Source organism: Vombatus ursinus, unplaced genomic scaffold (genome assembly GCF_900497805.2).
Source record: "Vombatus ursinus unplaced genomic scaffold, bare-nosed wombat genome assembly UNPS02014799.1, whole genome shotgun sequence".
Lineage (NCBI taxonomy): Eukaryota > Metazoa > Chordata > Mammalia > Diprotodontia > Vombatidae > Vombatus > Vombatus ursinus.
This window is the reverse complement of record NW_020954577.1, coordinates 37,684,965-37,699,008: the sequence shown is the minus strand read 5'-3', so window position 1 is coordinate 37,699,008 and position 14,044 is coordinate 37,684,965. Positions and strand designations below refer to the sequence as shown.

Below are 14,044 nucleotides of genomic sequence, written 5' to 3'. Positions count from 1 at the left end.
CATGCCCATACTCTGCATGCTGCAGCATCTCTTCTGGATAGATAGATGGTATCCTCTCAACTAATAAAGGCACCAACCCAAAGAGTGCTAGCCTTAGTTACCCTCAGCTCTTCAATTCAGGGGTGGATTTAGGGGGTACCACAATCCAGTGGAAAGAATGCTGGATTTACAGTCAGAGAACCTAGGTTCTAATCCTAGCTTTGCTGCTCATTTCCTGTATGACTCAGTTTCTTCATCTGTAAAATGAAAATTAGGTAGATTCAATGACTTCAAAGGTCTCATCTATCTATGATTCTCTGATCTCTAAAATTATTTGAAAAGAGTAGTTATTGTTTTAAAATTAAGTGGTCGAGCAGTTCCAGAAAGCCCATTTTGTATTCATCTTGTGCTTTGCAATCATTTCAGTCCTTAGACCAAAGTGGTAAAACAGGATTTTCGTTTCTTCCCTTGGTGGTCTCATTCCCTGAAGCTTGTACATAAGGCGAGGCTATATCCCCCAACATTACAATTTTTGCCTGATTCATTAACAGACTAGTCATTATTTAGGAAGTAACCCTTCCCCAAAGAGCTGACACGTTCACTTTGATCCCGAAACAGGAAACAGCACCAACATTTTCCTTCAACTGTAAAATCTCAGCTCTGCTGCCTCTCTAATAACTCCCCATCTCCTGGCCTATCTACCCTAGTGGAGAATCTAAGAGGTCGTGGCAAAAGAGGAGGCTCCTGTCAGCCCAGGTACTTCTCTTGATTTTGACAAGGGGGCCAGTTCTGGGGGCTAGTGCTTCTTCCCTCTTCTGAGAAGCTAGGATGACTGTGAAGATCTAATAGCAAGCAAGAGAGAGAGAGACAGAGAAAGACAGAGAGAGAGACAGAGACAGAGAGACAGAGAGAGAGAAAGAAAAGACAGACAGTGGAGAGGTGTTGGAATAAAAACCACAAGAACTCGGGGTGATTAAAGAAATGAAGGAGAAAATAGTGGGATTTAGAGCTGGCCAAAATCACGGGCAGCATGGGATAGGAAATAGAACGCTGGGCTTGGAGTTAGGGAAATCTGAGTTCAAACCCTACCTCAAACCCTAAATAGCTGTGTCCCCCTGGGCAAGCCACTAAACCTTTTTGTTTCTTTTTCTCTGAAGTGAGGGTGTTGGACTCATGACCCCTGAGGGCCCTTGGAGCTCTAAAGCAATGATCCAAATCTCTCATGTTTACAGATAAAGAAACTGAAACCCAGAATGGTTAAGGGATTTGCATGAACACACATAGCCAATAATAGCTAGTATTTATATAGCTCCTACTATGTGATAGACACCGTGCTAAGTGTTTTACAATTATTATCTCATTCTGTCTTCACAACTACCCTAGGAGGTAGGTGCTATTATTATCCCTGTTTTACACATGAGGAAACTGAGGCAGCACTCGAACCAGATTCCAGGCTTCTCTTGTTTCCCCATCCAGTGTTCTTTCTACCATATAGAACATTTCATTTTCGAATTTAGATGATACTTATTTATTTTCTTTTTCCTTTCCCTTCTTTCCTTTCTTTCGTTCATTACAGTCTCAGATTGTGAAGCTTAAATGAAAATGTTCAGGTGCCACAATAAGGTTTATGGATTTTTTTAAATGAATAAAAGTCCCAATGATTCTGAATTCAAATCAGTGAGTATTTTTTAAGTCCCTCCTTTGTGCCTAGCACTGTGCTAGACACTAGGAATTACAAAAACAGAAACAAAATAATCCCAACCCTAAAGAATGTAAGGTTCTAGTAACAGGGAAAGCAACACAGACACAGATAAATTAATCCAAAATGTGTACAAAATATTTTTGTAGGGGAAGAACATCTATGTACTATGAAGGCAGTTTGTTAACAGTAGAACAGGAGTTCCAGGAAGCACATTGGAAGAATAGGGTAGCACAGGGTAGGGACGCAGAAGGAGTAGTTATGAAGAAGCAGAGGACTGATGACCAAGGAGGGATTTTTGGCCTCCAATAACCTAGAATTCAGAAGCCTTTATAGATTCCGAGAAGCGCTCTTAGGCCATAGCATCAGTGATATTGTTGGCTGTCCCTCCATGCCTGGAATGTTTTCCCTCCTCTGCTCTGACTACCAAGCTGCCTGGCTTCCTTTAAGACTCCCACCTTCTACAAGAAGCCTTCCTTAACCCCTCTTAATTCCAGTGCTCTTCCTCTCTTAATTATTTCCTATTGATCCTGCTTTGTATATTTTTGTTTGCATGTTGTCTCTATGACGTTTAAAAAGTTTCTGGAGATATAGTTTCTGGGTAATTTAATCATTTTTATTAATAAGGCCAACAGATTATTAATAAAAGGATGGTCATTTGGCCATCTCTCTTAGACTAAAGACAATCATGGCAGCGGGCTCACAGTTTATATACCCTTCCCATAGGGGCTGATGTCACCCCAACATCACATCTCCCCTGGACAAAGAAAATGTCTCCATACCAGGCCACTCCCATCCTCTAAACAAAAGGATTTGTCTCCACTCAAGTTTGAGTAGAACTCAATGGTCTTCCCCACTTTAGATTAAATTTCTTGCAAGGTTGGGTAAGGTCTGACCAAGATTGAGGAGAGTCAATGCAATCTCATTGTCAGTAATGTCTTTAATTAAAAAAAAAACTGAACTTAAAGTCAGGACTTTGGAAGGGGTGGGGGGGGGAGTTCTGAATCTTCCCAAGATATTGGTTATTAATAATTATTTCTCACAGTTGCCCCCGTTAGATTGTAAGCTCCTTGAGGGTAGGGACTATCTTTTGCCTCTTTTTATATCCACAACCTTAATAGTATTATTAGTATTATCCCTTTATAAGTAGGCACTTAATAGATTATTGATTAATTGATTGATTGATCATCAGTCCCCTAGTAAGAGGTAGAAGGGGGGAAGGGGTCTGTGGAGCAATGTAGTCTGCCTATAGAGGGCTGAGGCATGATTTTTAGGTATTCACTGATAGAGGTCCACATAGTCAAAAGCTACGGTTTTTCCAGTAGTGATGTATGGCTGTGAGAGTTGGATTGTAAGGAAAGCTGAGTCCTGCCGAATCCATGCTTTTGAACTGTGGTGCTGGAGAAGACTTTTGAGAGACCCTTGGATAGCAAGGAGATCAAATCAATCAATACTTAAAGAAATTAATTCAGGCTATTCATTGGAAGGTCAAATGCCGAAGCTAAAGCTTAAATACTTTTGGGCCACATAATGAGAAGATGGGACTCATTAGACAAGATCCTGATGTTGGGCAAGATTGAAGGCAAAAGGAGAAGGGGATGGCAAAGGATGAAATGGATAGATCGTGTCATGGAAGCAACGAACATGAGCTTGGACAGATAGTAGAAAAGAGAAGGGCCTGGTGTGCTGTGGTCCAAGAAGTCAGGGAGAGTTGGACATCACTGAACAACAACACCTATGATCATTAATCAAGGCTAGCTCTACCCCCAGATTTACTGCATTTAGAGGAGATAATTTCTTTGAGGATGGGAGGAGGGCAAAGTGGTTATTATACCTTTTGAACAAAACCTTGATTTTTTCCCTAAATCTAAAGATCAAAGATTGCCCAGCACTCAAGATGGGAAATGGTCCTGCTTCTCATTTCAGTATCTAACTAGTCAATACAGTAATATTTAAGTGGCTTAGAAAGTGCCCCTTGCCCGATAATTTCAGGCAGAATTTCATCACTTTCTAAGTTTGTAGTTAAATGAAGGGCTCTTCATTAGGAGAGCAGTCGGATGCAGTGGAAGGAGGTCTAGACTTGAAGCTGGAGGATGTAGGTCTGAGTTCCACCTCTGACCCTTACTAGCTGTGTGACCATGGGTAAGACATCGAACCTCTCTCATCTGTGGTTTCATTATCTGGAACCTTAGTCCAAATGCACGCATTGTCTTCCTTGTGGTGCCGTTGTGAGAAGATACGTGTAAAGCCTTTTGCAAGCTTTAATGCTGTAGATAACCGTGATCTTTTTCATTAACTAGACAATTTGCTGGCCTGGTTGGTGTTTGATTTTGGGTGCCCATGAGGTTGGGAGGTCGGGGTGGAAAGGACATGCATTAAACACCTGCTTTTGCATCATGAGCTGGCTTAAGCTAAAGTTAGCCCAGTGTCGGACACCTGTTGGGTGCTAGATAAATATATCTTGAGGGATTAGAAGACTAATGGAAATGAAGAAATGCCAACAGCATACCAGAGATTAGGAAGCTGGCAGGCTTAGGAGCCAGGCCCAGGTCACACTGTTCATAATATATTAAAAGGGTTCATGAGAATGAGGATTGACCTTTTTTTCCTCTCTTTTTCTCTCTCTTTGGAGGGCATGTTTGAGGACCAACAGTTCACAAGTTGACTGGATTTATTGACTTCCCCAATGTTTTCTCCCTTGGGTGGTGAGACATGCTATCCATATTTGGCCCCCAGGCTAGTAAAGAACCAGACTGCCAGATTCCCAAGTGGAACAATCCATAGGGAAGCCTCAGGGCCTGAGGCAGTTGATCTATAATGAGACAACACGATTCAGTGGAATGAGTCCTGAATTAGGGGATGAAGGACCTGGGTTTGACTCCTTGCTCTCCCTAGGGTCTATGACCCATGTGACCCTTGGGAAAATTACTCATCTCCTCTGGGTCCTCAGTTTCCTCATCTCTAAAAAGAAGGGGTTGAGCTCAATGACATCTTGAGTCATTGGTGAAAGGATTTCTCATATTAGGAGGTCTCTCCTTTAGCAAATCTCACATCTTTCACAGGTCCACAAATCTGTGTGTCTGTGGCATCTTGGATTTGTGAACGGTCTTTTTGAGAAAAAAAAAATTCAGGAAGAAAAAAAAAAGTATATCTTACAGAGATCCTAGTCTTTACGATGTTGTTCCCTGATGAATCCTGGCAAGAACCTTTAAGACTCATGGGACAAAAGCAGAGAGGGATCACCTGCTTTGGCCAAGGTCATAAAAACTAGCTATCAAGAAAAAACAATTTTAAAGCATCTGCTGGAGGAACTATCTCAAAAGCAGCTCACAAAACTCTCCTGGGACCAGATCGTCCTTGGACTGCGCTAGAACTCTGTCCTACATCTGGGAAGTTTGAGGTTCTGTGTAGGTGTTGTTGGGATGCCTTCTGTGGGAACCATTTCCTGATCTCAGTAGCTATTACCATTTTCTCAAGTAACCATATCCTCTACTTTTCTGTTTAGATTGAGGGTATTCCAGACGTCTTAGTATAGGTTTAAACACTAAAGCTTAAAATTGCACTTGGACTTTGGACATGGGCTAGATAATGTCAGGAGACAATAAGCTCCTTGAGGGCAGGGGCCTTGGAGTCACTCCATAGCTGCATCCCACAGCTAGCCCTATACTGCATGAAGAAGGCACCTCCTTGGATTGGGTTAGAGTGTTGCATCAGCCTAGTGACCAAAGAGCTCATAGGATTTCCCTTAGAAGGCCACCTAGCCATTTTCCATATGATTCCCCTCACTCTCAAGTGCAAGGAATAACCAGACAGAAGCTGTCATCGTTGATGCATTTCACATATGCTCCTAATTTTTTCATTATTAAAACCTTCAGTGTGAATAGTTTTTTCAATTGAAGTTCATGTTTTCCCAAAACCCTGTTCTAGCGTTTCCATGAAAAAGCTATAATTCATAGCTTGCAGATGCCAGGAAAGCACACCCCTGGGAGAAGGGGGAGGTCCTTTAACATTAGTGGGATATGAGACTCTTTTTGGACCTTCAGTAAAACTCACAACAAATGAGAAAAGGACGAAGGCAAGACGACAGAGATGCAAGGAAAAAACGGCTGCATCAAAAGATTTAGAGAACGGCCCAGAAGTGACCTTTGAGGTCATCTCATCCAACAATTCCCCCTGTCCCTGTGCCCCATTTTATAGATGGAACCAAGTGAGGCTTCCAGTGGAAAATGACTTCCCCAAGGCCACAGACAGAACAAGAAATGAACCTGAGCCCCACTCTGGCCTTGGCCTCAATACTCATCATTCTTTCAATACACCAAACACTGTGAAGATCTACCCAAGGGACCTTTGGGCAAGTCATTGAAATTCTCTGGGCCTCGCTTCCAATATCTGAAAGGTAAAAGGCTCGGCCTAGGTGGTCTCTGAGGTCGCAGCTAGCTCCCAACCAGGCATCCCAAGGCCTGATGACGCCTAGATCTGCCTTAGGGTGTGAGTCGATAAAGCCCATTTGGGGTTTTTTAATGTATATGTTGTTGTTGTTTATGGATCCATTGTTTCCTTTTTTAATTTTCACAAATGGGCAGCACCCTGTACTTTACTCTGACTGCCATTTCATGGCCCTTTGGGGGCTGGAGCTTGGATTGTGGCTAATAGCTAAAGTCCAGGGATACTTCTTATATCAGCTAAGGCCTGTTTTCATGGGTCTATAAATGCACACAAAGGCAAGCCCCTTTCTACCTAAAAAAACAAGTCATAAATATGAGTAGGAGCGCCCTGAATATTCCTGGATGCTACCAGAAATGGACATTGGACAGTTTAAATGTCCTAATTCATCAAATAGAGCTGGAAGGAATCAAGAAAATTCTGTCAGGCAAAGGATCGGAGAGCAATTGGAAAGACCCTCTTATAAGATTTATGGGCAAGGTTTATGGGCTTTGTGGTCAAGCTGTCCTTTAGTAAAATTAAGAGGCAACCAGACTATGTGACCAAAGATTTGCCTGAATAGGACACCTTTACTCACCTGTGTTTAGAATCAGAGGACCTAGATTTGAATTATCTCTGTTACTTAATAGCTGGGTGATCTTGGGCAAGTCAATCCCCTCTGAGCCTCAGTTTCCTCATCTATAAAATGAGGAGGTTGGATAAGGATACAAATACCCTTCCAGTTCTAAATCTATGATCCTTTGTACTGGTTAAAGGCTGGCAAAGACCACCTTTTGGGTGAAATTTCTACTTCAGTTAGAAAAGTATGTGCTACTTGTCATTTGAAATAAAATGGCTTTATGTTAAAATCCAAGAAATAACTGTTTCCAGAAGTCTTTCCTCCAAGGGCATTAGCCTTTTGGGCTTAGATAGATTGGTGTAAGAGATCCCTGGGACTGATGAGAAGTTTGGGGTCAACCCTTGGAGAAAACCCAACTACCATAAAGTTTGGTATACGGATGTTTCCCTTGGTCAAGAAAAGCTTTTGCCTCACAAAACATATTGGATAACTTTGTGTCCTTATATATTCCTTATCAAGTACTATTGACTAGATGTGATTGAAAGTAGATTTGCTTGTCCATGCCTCCTTGGCATTGACATCTTTTAAGAACAGTCCATCTTTTGGAACCTGGTCTGCAGTCTGGTTCAAATCAGAAACAAAATCTTTGGTCATCTGAAATTCTATTTTATGCTTCTGTTTGATCTGTGACCTCGTGGACAGAGACACCCCTACAGAGATGCAGACTGCACCCTGCTTGTCCTACCTGCCAAGCCTGTGCCACTCATCCTAATAGGTCTACCCCGTGTGTTGGGGCCTTTACTCTCTTTCTTTTGATACAGTGTGGATACCAGTAGAACACATGGGTTGTCCATCAGATTCCTCTTGCTCTTGTTTAAGTGACTGGGCCATTTTGTTGGTAGCTGATTTGAGATCTCTGGGTAAAAGACCGCCATTTCAAGATTAATTATCGTTGTTATCCTCTTCGTATTCGTTTGCTTTGACTATTGCAATGTACCATAGCAAGGGAGAAGATGATAATTGAATTACCAACCTGAAAAAACAAATACGGTTTTCCATATTGAGAAGAAGCTTGGTATAATGGATAGGGCACTTGTCTGGGAGTCAAAAAGGCTTGGGTTCAAATCCCACATTAGACAGTTTCTAGCTGGGTGACACTGGATAAACTCTTAATTAAACTCTGTGTGCCTCAGTTTCCTCATCTGTAATTAGAGGGTCAGATTCAATCATTTCTAAGATCTCTTCCAGTCATAAATCTCTCCTCTTGTGCTCTCTGATCCTTTGCCTGACAGAATTTTCCTGACTCCTTCCAGCTCTGTTTGATGAATTAGGACATTTAAACTGTCCAATTCTGCGGATTTGTCAAACGGAGGACTAAATTATGCCTCACTGAACCTTGCCCAATTCTTGCTTGCCCAGAGTCTAGTAGGATGATCCGGGTTGGGGGAGGAGGGATGGGGAACTTGAGGCCTTGATCTTTTTTTCTTAAACAAAAATTATCTGGCTACACAGTTAAATAAATTTGCCGCAAACATGTTGAGGATATGATGCCGACTTTAAAGAACATTTTGTTTACAAGATGTTTTGTCAATTCAGAAATTTCCAAGGGGCCCCAGACTAAAGCCCCTCCTGTGGCCTTTCCCAGTTATTTGCAGTCCGCGGCAAACAGCAATGAGAGAACTGCGTGATTTATGCAGAGAAAGCCTCCATGCGTTGCATTTCATTAAAGCAGCAAACTTTTTGGACCCTTCCCCTTCCCTCTGGCACCCAAACCCCCACCCCCAGCTTCATATCTAAGAAAAATGGAGCCTCTCACCAAATTGTTTTTCTTCAGTGTTTGGGGGCTTGTCTTGGCTCGTTTTTTTCCAGCTCAGACATTGTGGAAAACTTGACCGACCTGCAGAAGAGTTTCTGGATGGCAGAGGGGAAGCGGGGGTCACTTCATTCCCTTAGCTGCTAGGAAGTGTCCCCAGAGGTGCATCTGCTGCCAGTCTCAGGTGAAGTGGGAGAAGAGGGAATGGCTCCTGAAGCCAGCCTTTTAAAGATAAGAGAGTGCTGGGTAAATTCCGAATGCCTTATCAGAGGGGAGCTATCATAACGCATGGAAAGATTTCAGACTCTTCCTGCTCGTTCTTTGGGGAATAACTCATTATGGTGGGATGACTCTAAATAATAATTAATAAACAAACAATAATATTATTGTTTAATATTGTAATAATATTATTTAATATTATAGTTTAATAATAAATAAATAACATGGATTAATAACATAAATAATTATTATTACTATCCTTTTTTGCAAAGAAAAAAACATTTTACCTAATTTAATTACCTCTTTCCACCATTTTATGTTGTATATACATATATTTAAAACCCAGAATATAGTCACGTTTTATATATTAATCTGTTATCATCTCTTCTACATATGGATCACATTGAATTATATATCTATACATAGATACATAGTTTCTATAGTTTTAACTGAAGTGATATTGAATGGGCATTCACACCAAGAAATAAACTGCCATAAATAACTGAGTCTGTCTGCCTGTCTGCCTGTCTGCCTGTCTGCCTGTCTCTCTCTGTGCCCTCTCTCTCTGTCTTTTTGTCTCTCGCTCTCTGTCTGTCTCTCTTTTTTATGCTCTCCTCTCTCTCTGTCTCTCCTCTCTCTTTCCTCTCTCTGTCTCTGTCTTTCTCCCTCTCTCTGTCTCTTTCTCTCTCTCTCCCTCTCCCTCTCCCTTTCTTTCTCTCTCTCTGTTTCTCTCGCTGTCTCTCTCTCTGTCTCTGTCTCTCTGTCTCTCTGTCTCTTTCTCTCTCTCCCCCTCTCCCTCTCCCTCTCCCTTTCTCTCTCTCTCTCTGTTTCTCTCTCTGTCTCTCTCCCTCTCGCTGTCTCTCTGTCTCTCTCTCTCTATCTCTCTGTCTCTCTCTGTCTCTGTCTGTCTCTCTCTCCCTCTCCCTTTCTCTCTCTCTCTCCCTCTCCCTCTTTCTCTCCCTTTCTCTCTCTCTCTCTGTTTCTCTCGCTGTCTCTGTCTCTCTGTCTCTGTCTCTCTGTCTCTGTCTCTCTCTCTCTATATATATATATTTTTTGATCCTGCTCAGTTTCACGAGTCAGTTCCAATTCTATTTCTCCCCACACTCTGACCAAGCTCCTTCCACCTCCGCCCCAGCCCAGACGGACTCTTATTTGAGCTAAACACTGTAAGGAGAATGGGAACAGGACCATTTTGAATTTGTCTTAGATTTATGAAAGGCGGCCTGTTTTTGTGTTTTTAAAAGTATTTACACGGCGAATTATTTTGGGATAAATTGTGAATGCAGATTCTTTGTGGAGGTTGACTCGCAAAGACACTTGAACTTTTGTCTCCGTTGGAACGTTCAGAGCATTTACTTGGCTTTGGGAATTTCTGGGCTTATCAACAACCTCTCAGGCTTTTAATAAGTCAAGGCAATTCAATTTGACTTGATTCACGTGAAAATAAACTATTTGGGTACTCGCTCAGCACACGTCGGAGCGATCCTTTCAATCTAAACGGCTTCTGTGGGGGCAAAGGGGGAGGATGATTCTCATTTCTAATGTAGCTTATGAGAGTTGGTAATAAAGCCCTCATTTGTCTATTTGCCAGCCCTCCCATTTGGCCGGGGAACCCTCTGGCTCCAAGCTCTTTGCTGGGCTCGGGGCCATTTTGGGTGAGTCTCCTCGGTTCCCTCCCTTTTCCTTACCAGAACCTGGAAGAGTGTCAGAAATCAGAAGGGCTTTATTTCTTTGAGCAAGTCACTCCTTTCAGCTTTCTTGGCATCCCTCCGGAATCTTTGCCCCCTGCCTGGGGATTTGAGGGCTTGGCAACCAATCAGAAGCTCCCTAGCAAAGTGACTGAAAAAGGCAGGAGCATTCATTGCTGGACCAGTGAGGAAGACATCCTCTGGCACCTTCTGGAAGACTTTAAAAAAATATATGTACCCTGGGAAACAAGGAGGCATTGAGTCTGCCCAGGAGGGAAAGGTTAGAAACTGGCCTGTTGCCTTGCCTGAGAATAGCCCCGAATCACAAGGGGTTAACATCATTGCCGGGGACTCTCTGGAGGTACCCTGGCTTTAAGAAGCTCGGGTTGGAGCTGTCAGCCAAAGGGCTCTAAGCAAATAAGTCCCACCCTCCCCTCCCCACTTGCTCAGTGAATTCTCCTTCCACCTCCTTCTTTCATTTCTACCAAGACCTAGAACCTAGGATAAGCAAAACATAGGTATAGAATTTGAAGGGATGGACGTCCTGTAGTTCGGTGGTGAGACCACTAGATGACTCAGGGGACCTGAAGTCAGAAGGACCTGAGTTCAAATCCAGCCTCTGATACTAGCTGTGTGACCACGGGCAAGTCACTTCATTCCATTTACCTCAGTTCCCTCATCTGTAAAATGAGCTGGAGAAGGAAATGGCAAACCACTCCAGTATCTGTGCCAAGAAAACCCCAAATGGGGTCACGATGTGTCAGACATGACTGAAATGACTGAACAACCACAAAAACAAGTCCAGTGATGTCAAAATCAGATGGAAATGGAGTTTTGCAGGGCTGCATATTAACGCAATCACAAATTAACATGATCTATGTTGCATTGAATTTTATTTATTTTATTCAACATTTTCAAATTGCATTTTAAACTGCTTCCTACCGCACTGGGAGTTTTGCCCGACACTTCTTAGAAGGCTTAGCTTCCTCTGAATCTCTACTCATTTGCCATCTTCTGTGAGTACTCAGTTACATTCAATAAGCATTGATTGAGCACCTACTGTATGCCTGGCACTGTATACCACACCATACCCTATGGGCCGGCAGTAAGGGGAGACAGAAGGAGCGATGGATCGACATGTTACCAGAGGACCTGAATTCAAATCCCAGCTCTACCACCTACCATTTCTGTGACCTTGAGAAAGTCACCTAAACTCTTTGGGCCACGGTGTATATTCATATGGCCATAAGCTAGAAAAGGAAGCTAGAGGCCAGCTAGTTCCAATCTTTCATTTTACAGATGAGGAAACTGAGGCCCACAGGAAGAGAAGTGACTTGCCCAAGGTCACACACCTTATATTCTTCAGATTTGGACCAGATGACCTCTAAGGTGTCTTCCATCTCTAAACCTGTGATCCTGGAGGCCGCGTAGCCCACCCCACACCCAAGGAAGAGTCCCTCAGTGGCGTCATCAATAAGTGGTCATCTAGACTTCATTTGACGTCCTCCAGTGAGAGGGGAAGCTCGCTACCTCCCAAAGCAAACCATTCCTCTTGGGCGTAATCTACTTTGTCGGAATTCTGTCAGCTCACACCTCACGGGTAGCTTTGGAAGCAATTCCCATAAATCCCCTTGAGAAACTGAAGGAAAGATAACAAGCAAACACTGTGGTTGATGGGAATCATCATGACTGGTGTGCTCAACCAACAAGGCTCAGACGGGCAATAACACTTTATGCCTGCCTCCTTAACCCCCTGAGATAATGCGATTAGAGATAACAGAAATGGGCTTGGACCCAGTCGGTCCGTGCTGTTGTTGAGGGTGGTTTGTGGTTACCATGGTACAATGTCAAGTTAACTTCAAAGGCAGCAAGCATCTTCAAAAGGGTCACTGCCCACTGGGGTGGGCAAATACCCTTCCCCTCCCCCAACACACACATACATTCATACACACACATTCATACACACACACACCCCCAGCCTCCACAATAAAATGAGACCGTGGAAGGTGTTTTGCAAGTCTTAAAGTGCCACTGAGCAGGCAAATGTGATAATAATAACAATAATAATAATAATAATAGTAACAATAGCTGGCATTTAACTAGCGTTGCAAGGTTTGCAAAGTGCTCCACATATACAGAATTGTCTCATTTGATCCTCACCACAACTCTATGTTCTAGGTGCTAGTGTTATTCCCATTTTACAGACTAGGACACTGAGGCTGACAGGAAGTTAAGTGACTTGCCCAGGGTCACCCAGCTGCTAAAGGTCTTAAACAGGATTTGAAATCAGCTCTTCTTGAATCAAATTCAGCCGTCCCCAAAAACCTATTAAAAGGGAGTGCACTTGCTTTTGGTGGGCTGAATACTGCCTGCTTACTAGGCCCCGACAGCCAGGCGAGCCTGCCCCTTCACCTATAATTTTCAGATTCTCACACAATGATGTTTCCCTGTCCATCCACGAGCATGTCTCACACACCAGCGAGGCTCTGTGTGGGGAATACCAGGACAAAATCAAACCAGTCCCTGCCTTCCACGATCAAAGGATCATAAGAGGTACAAGAAAGCCTAGAGGTCAAATCCTACCCCCCCATTTTACAAATAAGGAAACTGAGGCCTAACGAGATTGAGCGACTTACAAGGAGCTGATTTCTCACTAGGATAAGGACTGTGGTGAGCCAGGAACTGAATGACGCAGCAGACCGCCATTACCTTAGGGGAAAGGTAGGTAATAACAATCAATTAATAATAATAACAATACCTAGCATTTATGTGGCACTTCAAGATTTGCAAGGTGCTTTACAAATATTATCTTATTCGATCCTTACAGCCCTGGGAGGTCGATGCTATTATTATCCTCATCTTACAGATGAGGAAATTGAGGCAGACAGAGGTTAAGGGATTTGCCCAGGGTCACACAGCTACTAAATATGTGAGGCAGAATGCTGACCGCAGCACTCGGGGGCCAGTGCTCTATAGCCTGAAAGAGATCCAGGTGAGGTATTTCTGCATGTTTTCAAGTGAGAGCTCACAACAGCCTAGATTTTAGGAGATTCCCCTGTCTAGTAACATCTGGTCCTTTAAACCTTGCTTCTGCCACCCCATTTCCCATCTGCTCTTGGGTTGTAGGCAGCCATGTTTCCTCCAAGCCCTCCTTCTTTCTCCTCCCCCACCCCACTTCTCCCCCAGAATCTTTCATTTGCCACAGAGCAATGAAGCTCAGCTGAGCATCTTCCACTGGTAAACTCTGTATGTGGTAGCCAGCTCTCCTCCTCCTCCCAACCCCTCCCAGCCCAATTTGCTGCAAGGAAAAGGAAAACATCCTTCCTTATAAATACCGTGGTAATTCTTAACAAGCCTAGTCACTTGAAAATAGACGCATAGCAATGAGGATTTTTTTTTAACTGGTATGTCTACCTCTGCTGGTCATGCCAGGGAAACCCTGGTCCTGTACCTTGAAACGCTTCACATCTTAACATGGAAAAAATAAATTGAGAGAGGAATGGAAGGAAGGAAGGAAGAGAGAGAGAAAGAGAAAGAGATAGGAAGGAAGGAAAGAAGGAAGGAAGGAAGGAAGGAAGGAAGGAAGGAAGGAAGGAAGAAGGAAGGAAGGAAGGAAGGAAGGAAGGAAGGAAGGAAGGAAGGAA

General features: G+C 43.2%; 1 protein-coding gene across 6 annotated transcripts in view; it reads left to right on the top strand.

Annotated features, from left to right (window-relative positions):
* Positions 1–14,044, top strand: part of THRB (thyroid hormone receptor beta) — a 391,398-nt gene that overhangs the window by 229,052 nt on the left and 148,302 nt on the right. The window contains exon 1 of one of the 6 annotated variants that reach the window (XM_027871974.1): positions 673–735. The exons of the other annotated variants lie outside the window; for them this stretch is intronic. The gene's annotated coding sequence lies outside the window, so the exon portion shown is untranslated. Of the gene's footprint in view, positions 1–672; positions 736–14,044 lie in introns of those variants that run through there. 6 annotated transcript variants of the gene reach the window in all.